This window comes from Hippopotamus amphibius, chromosome 4, assembly GCF_030028045.1.
Source record: "Hippopotamus amphibius kiboko isolate mHipAmp2 chromosome 4, mHipAmp2.hap2, whole genome shotgun sequence".
Classification (NCBI taxonomy): domain Eukaryota; kingdom Metazoa; phylum Chordata; class Mammalia; order Artiodactyla; family Hippopotamidae; genus Hippopotamus; species Hippopotamus amphibius.
Window position 1 is genome coordinate 161,334,668 of NC_080189.1, and position 14,613 is coordinate 161,349,280.

At 39.2% G+C, this 14,613-nt stretch overlaps 1 protein-coding gene across 13 annotated transcripts in view; it reads left to right on the forward strand.

The window, feature by feature from the left end:
• Positions 1 to 14,613, forward strand: part of TTLL5 (tubulin tyrosine ligase like 5) — a 283,931-nt gene that overhangs the window by 204,478 nt on the left and 64,840 nt on the right. The gene's annotated exons all lie outside the window — the stretch shown is intronic.

The following is a 14,613-nucleotide window of genomic DNA, read 5'->3' on the forward strand; positions in this document are numbered from 1 at the left end:
TTGTTCATTTTTAGGTGTTTGAAAGGGAAGGCATAGGGTTGGGATTTCATTAGGGGATTAACTTCACTGATATTAGCCGTGAGGCTCTATGTAGCAACAATGTTTCTAATACCGTTTGTCATCTACCTATTTTACCTCAAAAAAGACATTTCCATACCTGAGTCACATTTTTTTAGGTCACATCCTTCACTGGTCACATGCCGCCATTTTTCCTAGTAAACCAGAAACGGACTGGTAAAAAGAGTGTTAGTTCTAGCAGCCGCTCTCCATTTAAAATTGGGGAACTTATCACCAAAGATGTCTGGGAGAGGCAGGCGTTCCCTGATGGATAAATGCCTAAGAGAAGGTTTGTGTATTTCTCTTGCTCTCATTGAGGCTTTCCATTCATTTGTCCTTCACAAAACCAATTTTAGTTGTAAAAAGGAATCCTAGGACACAGAAGAAGCAGTCAGTATTTCCCCCCTTGGATGATGAATCAAGTTCTGGATCTGGATTGAAAACAATCCCTTGTGGTTGTTGTAATTATATTGTCGCGTTATTCATTTATCCAACAAATATTTATTCAGTGCCTACTAAGCGCCAAGCACTGTTCTAGGAATAACTGGCATCGTAATGACTTTGTAGAACTCTCCGGAGCAGTAGGGAAGGGCAGTAGGCAGTTTGCTGTCTGTGGTCGAGAGCCACTAGCACAGTAAGCAGGAGGTATGGCCCCTCACCCTAGAAAGAGCTTCAGATCCTTAAGCCCGCAGCATCTGGAGCCGGGCTGCCTGTGTCACATCCCCCTCCACACTTTATTGACGCAAGATCTTCAACAGGTTACAAATTACTTAAACTCTTGGCTTCAATTTCCTTATTGTGAAGTGGGGATAATAAAGTGTATCTGCTTCACAGGACAGTTGATAACTATTCGCAGACTTAATACAAGTAAAGTTCGCAGAACAAGACCTAGCACACTTAAGAACTCAGTAAGCCTGCGTAACCATCATAAGCATTCCAAAACCACACTCTCCTTCCCAGGCTAGAGAAGCCCACAGGCGGGGGGACAATCTGGGAGCTGGATGGGAATGCTGAACTTGCCAGTGTGCTCCCGTGTGTGTGGGTTTCCCAGTTATTGCTGAGATGGCCCATGGTGGCCAGTGTGGCTCACCTGCTGGTGGAGAGGGGGCTCCGGCAGCAGGGCGGGACGTTTGAGGACCCCACGCGCTGCCCTGAACTCACTGCTGGCAGGAGAGCTCTTCAGGCTTCTGAGATGGAACTGCAGCTTTATGGACAAACTTTGCTTTGCTGCATTTTTGTGGTTTCTTCTCTCTGACAGGCAGCAGTGTGGGAAAACCGGAAGCAGCTCAGCACCAAAAAGGAACAGAAGAGGGGGGGAAAGCAAGATTTCTTCAGAATTTAAGAAATATAATCCAAGTATCAAAAGGCATGCTGTGAGGCATTGTTCCAGGAAATAGTTTCCAATTTGACTTTAAAACTCTAGCACAAGCCTCTGAAGCTAAGTAAGTTAGCACTGATGGAGCCCCGAACATCCTCTCCCTTACATGTGAACGTAGTGCCGTGAGGACCCTGCTGTTTTCAGCATGCTTCCGACTTTTAGGAAAAAGAAAAGCATTGCTTTTCTCTGAACTGACTCAATGAAAGGTTCCCCCTAGGAAGCATCCAGATAACGTTTGTAAAAGTAATCTTTTTATTTAAGAATTATTTTAGATTTACAGAAAAGTTGTAAAGGTAGTACACGTAAAGATACGAACACCCAGTTTTCCCCACTGTTAACTTCCTATATTGCCATGGTACATTTGAAGACTGAGCTATACTAAGAAACTGTCGTCAGTACATTATTATGAACTGAACTCCATACTTTATTTGGATTGATACAGTTATTTTTAATCTAGAGAAACCTCTCATGGCTCCTGAAATCAGGATCCTGAGTAGCGGTCGGTACACTATTCTTATCGTTCTGAAGTAATTCTTGTTCCTACCCAGCATAGCAAGTTACTTAACGTCTGTGTGACTCAGTTTCCTATTTAAAATAGGATAATAATAGTACCTGCCTCATGGGGTTGTTAAGAGAAATAAATGAATTGATGAATGTCAAGTACAAGTACAGTGCCTGGTACATAATAAATGCTAAACAAGTGTTAGGTAAATACGAAGATGGCACTTCAAGAAATTTTCACATCATTTTTCACTTTCTTTCTACAAGATGTGTTGTTTCATTTGGTTGGAGCTTATTGAGGCCTTTATTCGGGCTCAGTTCAGATTAATCAGGAATCCTCAGTTATGACTGGTGATACTGAGTCACACTCAGGAATGCCATAGTTGCCCCAAGAGACACCACTAATGAGAAGGTGTAATGAGCTTTTGGCTGTGCCAAGCCCTGTGTTTTGGGGTTGAACTTCAAACTTCTCCTAGCACAGAAGTTGGCACTGGACAAATATATAAGCAATTTCCAAAAGCATCAAAGTTTCCACATCCTAGAGGGTTGAATTTAGAGAACAATAGAACATAAAAGATGGAATGTCGTTTGGATTTTGGTGCAAAGGGAGCTGAGAACCAGAACAGTGGGGTCCTGTTTCTTTATGATAATAGTCAAGCCACTTTCCCTCAAAAGGTTTCAATTTCCCACCTGTAAAACAAAACCCACTGTCCCCACTGAATAATTAACCAAAATAACTTGTTTTCAGTCTATTCCATTGAAAGCTTTTTTATGAGCACGTTTGCTTTTTAATCCTGATGCTTTGAAGCCGTTTTTCCTCATCCTTTCTTGGCCCAGCGGTGCTTTGCTATGGTTCTCAAACTCATACACTTACATTTCCTTTAGCTGAATCTCACTTGTCAATTTTGTGAAGAGTGATTTGGAATTTTTTTTTACCTTTACCATGGTGCCAATACCCTTTTCTGGTTTCGCTCTTTAATGTTTGTAACACTTCATAATTTAGTACTAACTTCAGATCCTCCTTTCAAAACTATTTGTGGTATTTCTTCCAAGCAGTCAGCTGAACTAGGAAGGATGACAGCCTATGAGCAACTGCGTACATGTGAACTGTCTCTTCCTTGTAAAAGACCGTTCTTTCAGAGCCAGCATCACACTCTCCAGGAAATATGGAGAAGGAAACCTGAGAAGATTAAAGTTTGCCAGGGATGTGGGCAAAACTCAGACTAGAGATGAATTTGGAAGGGCAGGGTCAAAGCTGTTTACCTTGGGACTTCTCTGAAGAAAGAAAACTTTGTGAGAAGCACCAGACTTAACTAAAGGGCTTTTCTTTAAATAGCTGGGGTTACCTTTCCTTGCCAGGTTTTGGGATATTCTGCATCAGGGTGACCTCAGTAGACGCTGAAGGCAACTGCTGTTCTGTGTCAGCACCCAGGACAGTGGTGTTTGCTAAAGGCTGCTAGGGATTAGGAGAGAGGGAAGCAACCAACAGCCCCGAGCATGTTAAACCAAACACCAGTTAATGTGACCTGAACATTTGATGATGCCAGCAATATGATGGACAGGCTCAGAGATTCATGTCAGAAAAATATAAAAATAAGGGTTAGGGAAAAAAATATGCTATATCTTTTAACATGAACATTGAAGATGTCATATTGTAGGTTAACCATCTTCTATCAGCCTTTCAGCCTTTTATTATGTGTAGTTTCAAGAAATATGACTGAATCTATAGCATATCCATCCTTATATTTAAGATTTCTGAATTATGCATTTCCCAAACGTATAATCATAGACTTTTCATGCTAGAAGATAAGTGCAGCCCAGGGCTTTGAGTGTCGCAAGGTACACAGGTGGTCAGTGGCAGGACCAAAGCCTGAATTCATATCACCTATTGTGCTAACCCTGTGCTCTTCCCAGTGGACCACTGATTTCTGAGGCCCCCACCAATCCATTCAAACCCATTCTGTACAGTGAGTGGCAGATCAATCAAGCTAAAATATTGCCTTTGGGGAAATGCAGTGGCAGCACTTGGGAACTCACTTCCCTTCCTTTCCACAACAGCTTTGCCACTTACATGGCCAGTGAAATACTCAAAAGGGGAAGAATTAGTGTCACCCTCATACTGAGGCATTGGAGAAATGTCTGTTAGTTGTAGCACGGGAAGGATTGGATTGAAGAACAACATCGAGGGCTTTACATACTGCCTGTCTATGGGAATGCAATGTAGGAAAATAGTGGGAACCCTGGAATACACTAGACAATGCCCCCTCACTCTAAGGGGCAGGCCTGGAACTAGAAAGAGCTGAGGACCAATTAAGAGTTGCCAGTTAACGCTCCCTTTCCTTTACCCTCAGCATTTGGACCTCAGTGGTAGCATTAGGAGATCTTAGGATTTCCTTTGGGCGTGATGACGATGACATCAGCCAGAGAACTAGGTGATCATATCTAACCAAAAGTTGCCATTGGGGTAGGTGTGGTCCAGTGGGAAGAGAAACACCTGAGAGTCATAGAATGATGGACCTTCCTTTGGTGGTTCATACTTAGGTCATTTAAATTAAAATCTTCCTTCTCATTCCTGCTTGCTGGGATGTTAAAATGGTAATATAACTGTTGGGTATGCCCCATCTCTCACTTCCCTTCTTTCTCATCTGATTATGAAAATCCCTTTTTTTAAAGATTTGGACAGGAACCTAAAATATTTTAGCCTTTGACAGAATTCATATCAGTTCCTCTGTGATCCTGTGTCCTTACTGGCAAACTTAGACTTTCTTCTCTGAGGAGTAGCAAATATTTTAACATCTTGGGGCCTAGAAATCGATAGTATAGCTTAAAGCTCCATGGGGAAGATTCAGAGGAGCTGGCAACGTCCGAAATAAGTTTAATGAAGAAAGAAAACAACATTTTAGAAAATCCCTAACGTGCACTGGTGTGTAGAGCTAGAAAAAGCTATCTAAGAGAGAGCAAACCGTCTGGGGTCGGGAAGGACTGAATGGAAATGAGAACACCTCAGTGAAAAATTGAGTTAACACAATGAATAGAGATCGGGCACTGCAGGAAACTGCATTAATGAAATTCAGGACACATTTTTAGAATTCTGCCAAAATTCTAAGGAAAAAGTATGCAATGATAAAAATGATGAGAGAAGGGGACTTCCCTGGCAGTCCAGGGGTTAAGACTTCACGCTTCCACTGCAGAGGGCACCGTTCAATCCCTGGTTGGTACTAAGATACTGCATGCCACGCGGCACAGCCAAAAAAAAAAAAATGGTGAGAGAAAAGATAGATTCAACCTGAAACAGTGAATTCCAGAATGAGAATAGAAGTAATAGTCATTATTATAGGCAAAATAGACCTAACATAGGACGTAAAGGCTTTTGAACAATATAATTAATGAGATTAAATTAATAGATATGCAATTTTATGCCCTGCAGAGCTCCCATGGAGTATATTTCAAAACTAGACTATTTCAGTGTAAATCCTCAAGAAATAGAAATTATACACTCTTCATTCTCTGACCATTTTACAATAAAATGAGATTTTACAATAAAAATCTGGACAAATGCCCAAATAATTTTAGAATGTTAAAAACATTCTTCTAAGTAACTTGCATCAAAATTATTTTGGAAACTGTATTGAAGATAAGAATTGTACATATTAGAACAAGACAAGGAAGCCCACTCTAGTCACTTTTATTCAGCAGTTAGGGAAGAAAAAGAAATAAAAGGCATCCAACTTGGAAAGTAAGAAGTAAAACTGTCTCTTTTTGCAGATGATATGATACTACATACAGAAAACCCTAAGGACCCCACCAAAGACTGTTACAACTAATAAATGAATTCAGTAAAGTTTCAGGATACAAAATTAATATACAGAAATCTGTTGAATTTCTATATACTAACAATAAACTATAAGAAAGAGAAATTAAGAGAAGAGTGCCTTAGGACTTCCCTGGTGGTGCAGTGGTTAAAAACCTACCTGCCAATGCAGGGGACACGGGTTCAGTCCCTGGTCCGGGAAGATCCCACATGTCGTGGAGCAACTAAGCCCATGTGCCACAACTACTGAGCCTGTGCTCTAGAGCCCGCGAGCCACAATTACTGAGCCCACATGCCGCAACTACTGAAGCCCATGTGCCTAGAGCCTGTGCTCCACAACAAGAGAAGCCACTGCAATGAGAAGTCTGCACACTGCAATGAAGAGTAGCCCCCACTCACCACAACTAGAGAAAGTCTGCAAGCAGCAACGAAGACCCAACACAGCCAAAAAAAAAATAAATAAATATATATATATATATATATATTTTTTTTTTTTTTAAAGAGTGCCTTTTACAATTACTGAAAAGGTGTTCAACATCACTAATCATCAGGGAAAGGCAAATCGAAACCACCAGGAGATATCACCTCACACCTGTTAGAATGACTGTCATCAAAAAGACAAGATAACAAGTGTTGGCAAGAATGTGGAGAAAGGGAACCCATATGCACTGTTGGTGGAAGTAAGTTGGCACAGCCACTATGGGGAACAGTATGGAGGTTCCTCAAAACATTAAAAATAGAACTACCATGTGATCCAGCAATCGCATTCCTGGGTATATGGCCAAAGGAAATCAAAACAGGATGTTGAAAAGATATTTACACTCCCATGTTCAATGCAGCATTATTCACAATAGCTAAGATATGGGAACAACCAAAGTGTCCATCATTGGACGAATAGATAAAGAGTATGTGGTGTATAGGTATATAATGGAATATTAGCCATGAGAAAGAAGTAAATCCTGCCGTTTGTAACAACATAGATGGACCTTGAGGGCATTATGCTAAGTGAACTAAGCTAGACAGAGAAGGACAGATACTGCATGGTATCACTTATATGTGGAATAAAAAAAAAAAATCAAACGCATAGAAACAGAGAAAAGTTGTTGCCAGGCACTGGGGTTGGGGAAAATAGGGAGAGGTTGGTAAAAGGGTACAAACTTTCAGCTATTAGTGAATAAAAATAAAGTCTGAGGATCTAATATAAAATATGGTGACTATAGTTGATAACAATGTACTGTAATAATAGAAATTTGTTAAAAGAGTAGAACTTAAGTGTTCTCGCCAAGAAGGAGGAAGGAGAAGAAAGAAAAAGGTAAATATGTGAGATGATAGGTGTGTTAAGTAACTAGATGGGGGAACCCTTCCACAATGTATATTTATGTCAAATCACCATAATATACTTTGGATATCTTACAATTTTATATGTCGTCAGTAAAGCTGGAATATTTTTTAAAGTGAAAAAAAAAGAATCATAGCAAAACTTATATTTGAAATGTCGGCAAAGATGTACTCTAAGGTAAATTCATAATTATTTTCAGTGTTAAAAGATGGAAAGATTGTAAAGAAATTAACCAAGATACAAATGGCAAATTAGCTTCAACCAATATATTGGTTTCAGCTGATTACAGCAGTGTCCTATTAAAAAGAATTTTGAGGACTTCTCTGAGCTCAGCAAGAAAGGATACTGTGATAGATTAGTAATGTCTGAGAGTACTACTGTTGAGAGTGGTGAATATGCACACCACATATTTGTCATACCTGAACTAAGCTTCCATCTCCAGAAGTTAGAGAAGGGTCAATAAAACAAAGCTAAGAAAAACAGATCAAAGGAAATCAAGAAGAAAGCAATATAAACTGAAAAGCAAGCAGCAAAATTAGTTAAAGCCAAAACCTTATTTAGTTCAGGGTAGAGGGACAGGGAAGGAGAAAATAAACACAGCTCTGCCAGAAAAATAAGAGAATTAAAAATAAAAGGTTTTAAAAGTAGATATAGTGGAGATTGGAAAATTGTGAGAACGCTGCACACGATTGTATGCTGCTAAATTTTTAAAACTGGATGAAAGATGATATTTTGAAAAATATCAGCTATCAAAACTGGTCTTGAATAAAAAGAAAACCCAAGTAGAACAAGGTAGAAGTTTTTAAACTATCCAAATGAGTTCTTAAAGAAATAGGGTACACGCATAGGCCTAGGAAGCAATTTTAAAATATTGTCTCTAAAGTAGTTCTTTGAACATTTTTCTTAAATCTTTGGAGGCTTCCAGTTGCCTGCAAGATAAAGTTGAGAGTCCTTACTCTGGACATTGAAGCCCTCTGCAGTATGTCCTCTGTTCTGTCTCCAGTCTGCTTCACACACAGCTCCATTCACTGTTCCTACCTGCTCATGTCATGCCCCCTGCACAGAATGCCCTTAGCAATCTCGAATCTAAGTCCTGCCTTTTATTCAAGGTCAGGTTCTAATTTATCGCCTTGATGCAGCTTGACCAACTGCCCCATTCTCAACTCCTCAGCTGACTCTACCATCTGCCTCCTTGTCTTATGTTTCCTTTTCATATGTGCTTTGCTTTCTGTAAGTCTATTAGGGACAGATGTCTTGTCTTCATCCTTTTATCACATATGTATTGAATGTCCACTGCTATTATTGCTGTAGGTATTGGTGATAACACCAGTGGATGAGACAGACACGAGCCCTGTTTTCATGAAGTTTGTTTTTGAGAGAGGAGAGAGTTCAGTCCCCAGCCCATGATATAGCTTATATTCATGATAAGTTCTCAGGAAATGGTAGTGGAGGAGGTGGTGGTGAAGATGGAGATGGTGGTGACACAGTATTTTGCATCAAGATGAATGCATCAAGAATCACTAAATAACAATTATCTCTTCATTAATTATTTATACCGTGTAGAGTAGTGTATGGAGGCAATGGAGTATAATTGCTAATAGCCCAAGATTTCAAATTAGATTTGAATCCTGGCTCCTTTCCTGAATTGACTGTTATTTAGGGATGTCTCTAAGCTTCTGTTTTGTTATTTGTAAAATACTACCTACATCGTGGAGTTTTTTTTAGGATTAAATGAGATCATGTGTTTCCCTGACGTGTACTAAGTGTCCATTGCATGCTGGTTGGTATAGTTTGTAATATCTGCTGCTGTTATTGTTCCCTGTTAAAAGAAATCTCATTTTTGTTGTTAGTAAACTGATAGTCCTAAGTGTGATTTGGCTCTGGCTAGCAAGGCAATGGAAATTCACACACATTCTGATTTCCTGAATACTAATAACTCTAATGACTATTGAAGGCAAAGGCTTAGTTTCAAACAAAACAAAAGATTAGATTTGGACTTACTGACTTCCAGTCAAGTTGGCTCCGTAAGTTCATACTTCGTATTCCCCCTCTGCTTCAAACACAGCAGTGATAGATAAAAAACTTAAAGAAGAAAAAAGAAACAAGGGAAGCATCTCCTTGGCCCTAGAATGTGCGGAAATAAATGGTAATCAGTGAATGAGGCTGAAGCAACAAGCTTTCTGAGCCCAACTGTGGAAGCAGGCAGTAGCAGCCTGGAGCTCAGCTCCTCTGGCGTGTTGGGGCCTGAGAGTGCCCTCCCCAAGAGGAGAGGCTCATTAATAGAAAATAAAACGGTGATTTTTCAGCTGGGGATGATGTTGCCCCCAGAGAACATTTAGCAATGTCTGGAGTCACTGGTTGTCATAACTGAGTGGGGGGAGAGGTGTTGCTACTGGCATGTGATGAGTAGAGTCTAGGGATGCTACTAACCATCCTGCAAAGCACAGGACAGTTCCCCACAGTGAAGAATTATCCAGTCCCAAATGTCAGTAGTACCAAGGTTGAAAAGTCCTGAGCTAAAGAATGCAGTGGGCTCTCCTACAGGGAGACTGATAAAGCTGACATGGCCGCACTGGCTGAGGCTCCATCTTTTTATGAGGCTACGGGCCTGCACACTTAGAAAGATAATGAAATACCCTGCAGCTGTTCATGTCTCAGAACGCACCTGGATTTCTAAATATCTCTGAGGCAGGTGCCGTGAAATCCCACTGTAAAGTCTGCTCCTGGACTGGGGTCCGGGGGACTGGGTGGAGGCGACTGTAAAATCATCAGATAGGGAGGGGAGAACAAGTAGAGAGACGGGGAGTGGGGGGGGATGTTCCTATTCAAAATGAGCCTACAAACCAAAATTCTAAAACACGTGAATAAATCTGATATTAAGAACTTGTTGTCAACAGAATCAGCAACTGGACCATGAGTTCCTTACAAGTGAAATTAATACTTTTGAATAGTGAGACATGTTCTGTCATGTTCTAACAGTATCTTGTGGTACACGACATGTGACTCTGATAGGAATATCAGAAGAGAGAGCTGAAGGATAAGTGAACAAGCAATACTTTAAAAAAGAATAACTGAGAATTTTCTGGAATTGGGGAAAGATATGAGTCCTCAGCTAAAAAAATCATTCCTTGTACCAAAATAAATGCACCTCTGGACACAAAGTAAAAGTCCAGACCATGGGGCATAAATGGGGAGTCACGTATTACCTGAAAGAAAATTCACTTTAACTACCAAGGAAAACAGGATACCATCATTCTTCTCTTTAGAATAATAAGTGACAGAAGACAAGAGCTAATAGCTTTAAAGTATCAAGGTAAAGTAACTTTCAGTTGAGAATTTTATATATAGCTAAATTGTCCTTCGAGAAAAGGCAAAATAAAAATAATTTGAGATATTCAGAGTCTTCTGGCCTTCACTGAAAGAACTAGCAAAGATAAAAGTGAACACATGAAACAATGAGGTGCAAAAAACTTTATAAAATGTCTATAAACGTTAGTGACTACAAAAATAATTGCTGGGGCTTCCTAGATGGCGCAGTGGTTGAGAAGCCACCTGTCAATGCAGGGGTCACGGGTTTGATCCCTGCTCCAGGAAGATCCCACATGCCATGGAGCAGCTAAGCCCGTGAGCCACAACTATTGAGCCCATGTGCTGCAACTACTGAAGCCCACGTGCCTAGAGGCTGTGCTCCGCAACAAGAGAAGCCGCGGCAATGAGGAGCCCGTGCACCACAACGAAGAGTAGCCTCCACTCACTGCAACTAAAAAAAAAAAAAAGAAAGCCTGCGCACAGCAAAAAAAAGACCCAACACGGCCAATTAAATAAATAAGTAAATAAATAAATAAATAAAATAATAATTACTGGTCTTCTTTAAAAAGATAATATACACTTAAGACAAGGATAGGATTCAGGGACAAGAGTATTCAGTAGATAGTAAGTGTATAAGAGATCTGTGTCAAGTTCAAGGGCAAGACAGAAATCCTGAATGGGTTTAAACTTTCTTAGAAAATACTAGCTAAATAATTGCTATACAGTCTATTGGTTTCAACCCAGCAGAGGAGGAGGGAAGGGAATGTAGAAACTTTATGAGTCCAATGGGAAGCAGGAAATGAAAAAAATAAAAAGTAAAAAAGGTGGAAAATTAAAACTAAGATAAAATAAAACACATGAGTAATCACAGTAAGTGTTAACAGATTATACTCTTCTATTAAAAGATAGGTTATCAAATTCCATTTTTTAAAATGTTCAGTTATAGGCTGCTTAAAAGAGACATGTAAAGTAAAATCTCGCTGAAAGGTGAAAGATTGGAAAAAGGTAAACCACGTAATACTAATTACAGCCATAGGTAAAATGAAATTAAGCAAAAAAGCATTGATAGGGATAAAGAAAAGCACTTGTGTGTACTTAATATAATTTCAAAATATACAAATAAAACAATATAAATCAAAAGCTAACAGAAATTCGCAGAGTATCATAGTGGGTGATTCATTTAAATATACTTCTGTTGGTAACTGATAGGTAACTCAAACAAAAATTTCTGAGGATTTTGCATATTTGAAATGCAGAATTAACAGTTTGCTTTAATATGTGGTTTTTAATCTTTTTGACTGCCACTCATAATTTAAAAATACATTTTAAATGCAACCCAGTAAAAATATTTATATGTGTGTATATGAAATAAAAGTTTCACAAAATACTACTTCCTGTCCTTTTTAAAGTACTGATTGTGTCCCCTAAATTGGTTTTACAACCTCCTTAAGAGTCGCAACTCACAGAAAAACATTAGTAGCCATGCACAGACTGCTGGGCTCCAAAGGGAGATATACATTCTTTTTAAGTGTACATGGAATGTTTATAAAAATTCAGCACATACTGTCACAAATGAAGGCTCCACCATTTCAAAAAAATCAATATCAAATCAATATCACACTCTATAACTATAATAAATATACTTATTTTAGAAATAATAAGGTAGTTTTTTTAAGGCCCGTGTGTTTGGAAATTTTTTTAAAATAGAATAAATAATACTCAGTTGTAAAAGAGGTAATCATAATGAAAATCATAAAACATTTAGAAATGAATGGCTGTGAAAGTACGACATATCAAATTCGTGGCATAGCCAAAACTGCACTCAAAAGTAAACTTGTAACCTTAAATACAGTTATTACAAAGACAGGAAGGATTGAAAGTCAGTGAGTTAATCATTTAACTTGAAACGCTATAAAAGAAACAACAGAGTAAATTAATCAAAATCAAAATAAAATAATAAAAATACAGAAATCACTTAGAATAGCCTGGCATATGAGACAACAGTGCCTCAATCAGTGTCTGGCACACGTTAGGTGTTCATTAAACACTTGGTGAAGGAATGAATGAAATTGACAGTAAACAGTAGGAAAGCTTACCTCCGCAATGACTAATAAATTTTAAGAGAAAGAGAGAAAAAGCCCACACAAATAATATTAGGAATGAACAGGAATGTAACAAGAAGTATAGTGGATTAAATAATGTGTAGGTGTGTAGTATGTTTATAAAACTAGTCCTTTGCACCACTACTGCACACAAGTTGACTTTACTAAATGTTTCATGAATTGGTTTTGGAACCAGATCCACATTAATAATATTCTGATTGTTATTTGCTAAGGATTCGTATGTTAGCTTCTGCTTGTGAAATGCATATGTAATCCCTGGACAGGATTACACATACCTGTGTGCATGTAGGTATGTTGTAAGGAAAGTTGTAAGATATTTAATCTGTGAGTAAATGTTTGCTAAGAAAAGTTAAAGTCTTTTTTTGGAATTCAGTTCTTGAACCTACCTTGCATCCTAGGATTTCTTCTGTCTTTTGGGAATTTGAAAGTGGTTGATTGTCACCAGTACTTTATAAAAATGATCAAGTTTGAGGATGTTTCTTTTCAGGACCTTCACAAATGCCACCCTGGCTATTTGCCGCGGCCCTGGCAAGATCAGCATTTCTGGCTCTGCTCTTTTTGTAAAATCTTGAGCATTTTCCTTTTGTGGGTCCTTCCTTCTACAGAAAGGTCATCCCTGATGTGGTGGCATGAATCCAAGATAGACTTTCATTAAACCATTGAAATAGAAAACTAGTACCTCTGTGTTAGAGATGTGGAAAGCCTTGAAATATAGCAGCAAACCACATTCAACCTTGTGAAGTAATGAACAAAACAGATCTTAAAGACAGGATATCACTTTCAGGAAAGTTTCCACTGATCAAAATAATGGACGGGGAGGGGAGAGGAAACCACAAATAAAGGAAATACAGACCCCTGAAAAGGCACGTCACCCTTACCAGCAAAGTAGATGATGGGCATTTTACTCATTTCAACCCTCCTTGGTGTTGGCACGTTCTATAGGCCTGTGGTGTGATGCGGTCTTGTTGGCAGCCATTTGATCAGCTTGTTTTCCCTAAGGAGAGACTTGCACTAGAAGAAATCTTTCAAAATAATAAATGCAGGTAGTAGTTCTATCTATAGAGATATTATTTGTGATTTTTTTTATTATTTATTTATGGCAGTGTTGGGTCTTTATTGCTGTGCATGGGCTTTCTCTAGTTGTGGCTCATGGGGGCTACTCTTCGTTGTGGTATGCGGGCTTCTCATTGCAGTAGCCTCTCCTGTTGTGGAGCACAGGCTCTAGGCACACGAGCTTCAGTAGTTGCGTCACGTGGGCTCAGTAGTGGTGGCTTGCAGCCTCTAGAGCCCAGCCTCAGTAGTTGTGGCGCATGGGCTTAATTGCTCCCCGGCATGTGGGATCTTCCTGGCAGGGGTCAAACCCATGTCCCCTGCATTGGCGCGCAGATTCTTAACCACTGTGCAACCAGGGAAGTCCCTGTGATATATTATTGAATAACTTCTTTGAAAGGCCCAAAAGAGCTGTTTCCCCTTAATGCCCTTAATATCAAGATCTTCCTTGGACTTCAGGAAAATGGAAGAAGCAAGAGGAGTAGAGAGAAATGGAGCAAGTGAATTGAATTAGGAAGTTAGGAAGTATGTATTTAATATTTAAGGAAACTTAGGTACTAGCTGTGAACATGTCCCAAGGACAGTTCCTGCCTTCATTGAGATGTTAATGGAATTCTTCTAATTCTTCGTTGCTACTACACGTGGCCACATACCTTATTTCAGTTTTTAAGTGGCTCAGTTAATCAGGAATCCTGACCTTTCAGTGGCTTTTGATAATTATAGACAGTTCATCTGCAGTAAAGGGTCTTAACTAAGCCCATTACCACAGCTGAGACTGTATCAATAGTAAACCTCTAACACTCATCCTTTGACAACATCTAACTCTTTTCCATCTCCTAGAACTTGCACCATTTCTGGGAATAACAGCTAAGGAACACTATGGGATCAGATAGTCACACCCAGCACTCTTCTTGGTTTGAACTCTAACTTTTGAGTAATATAAAGTTAATGGCACCTTTCTTATCCCATCTTTTCAGTATTTCTCACTGCACAACTCGTGATACCTTTATGACTCACTTTTCTGAATTCATCTTTAGCCACCTCT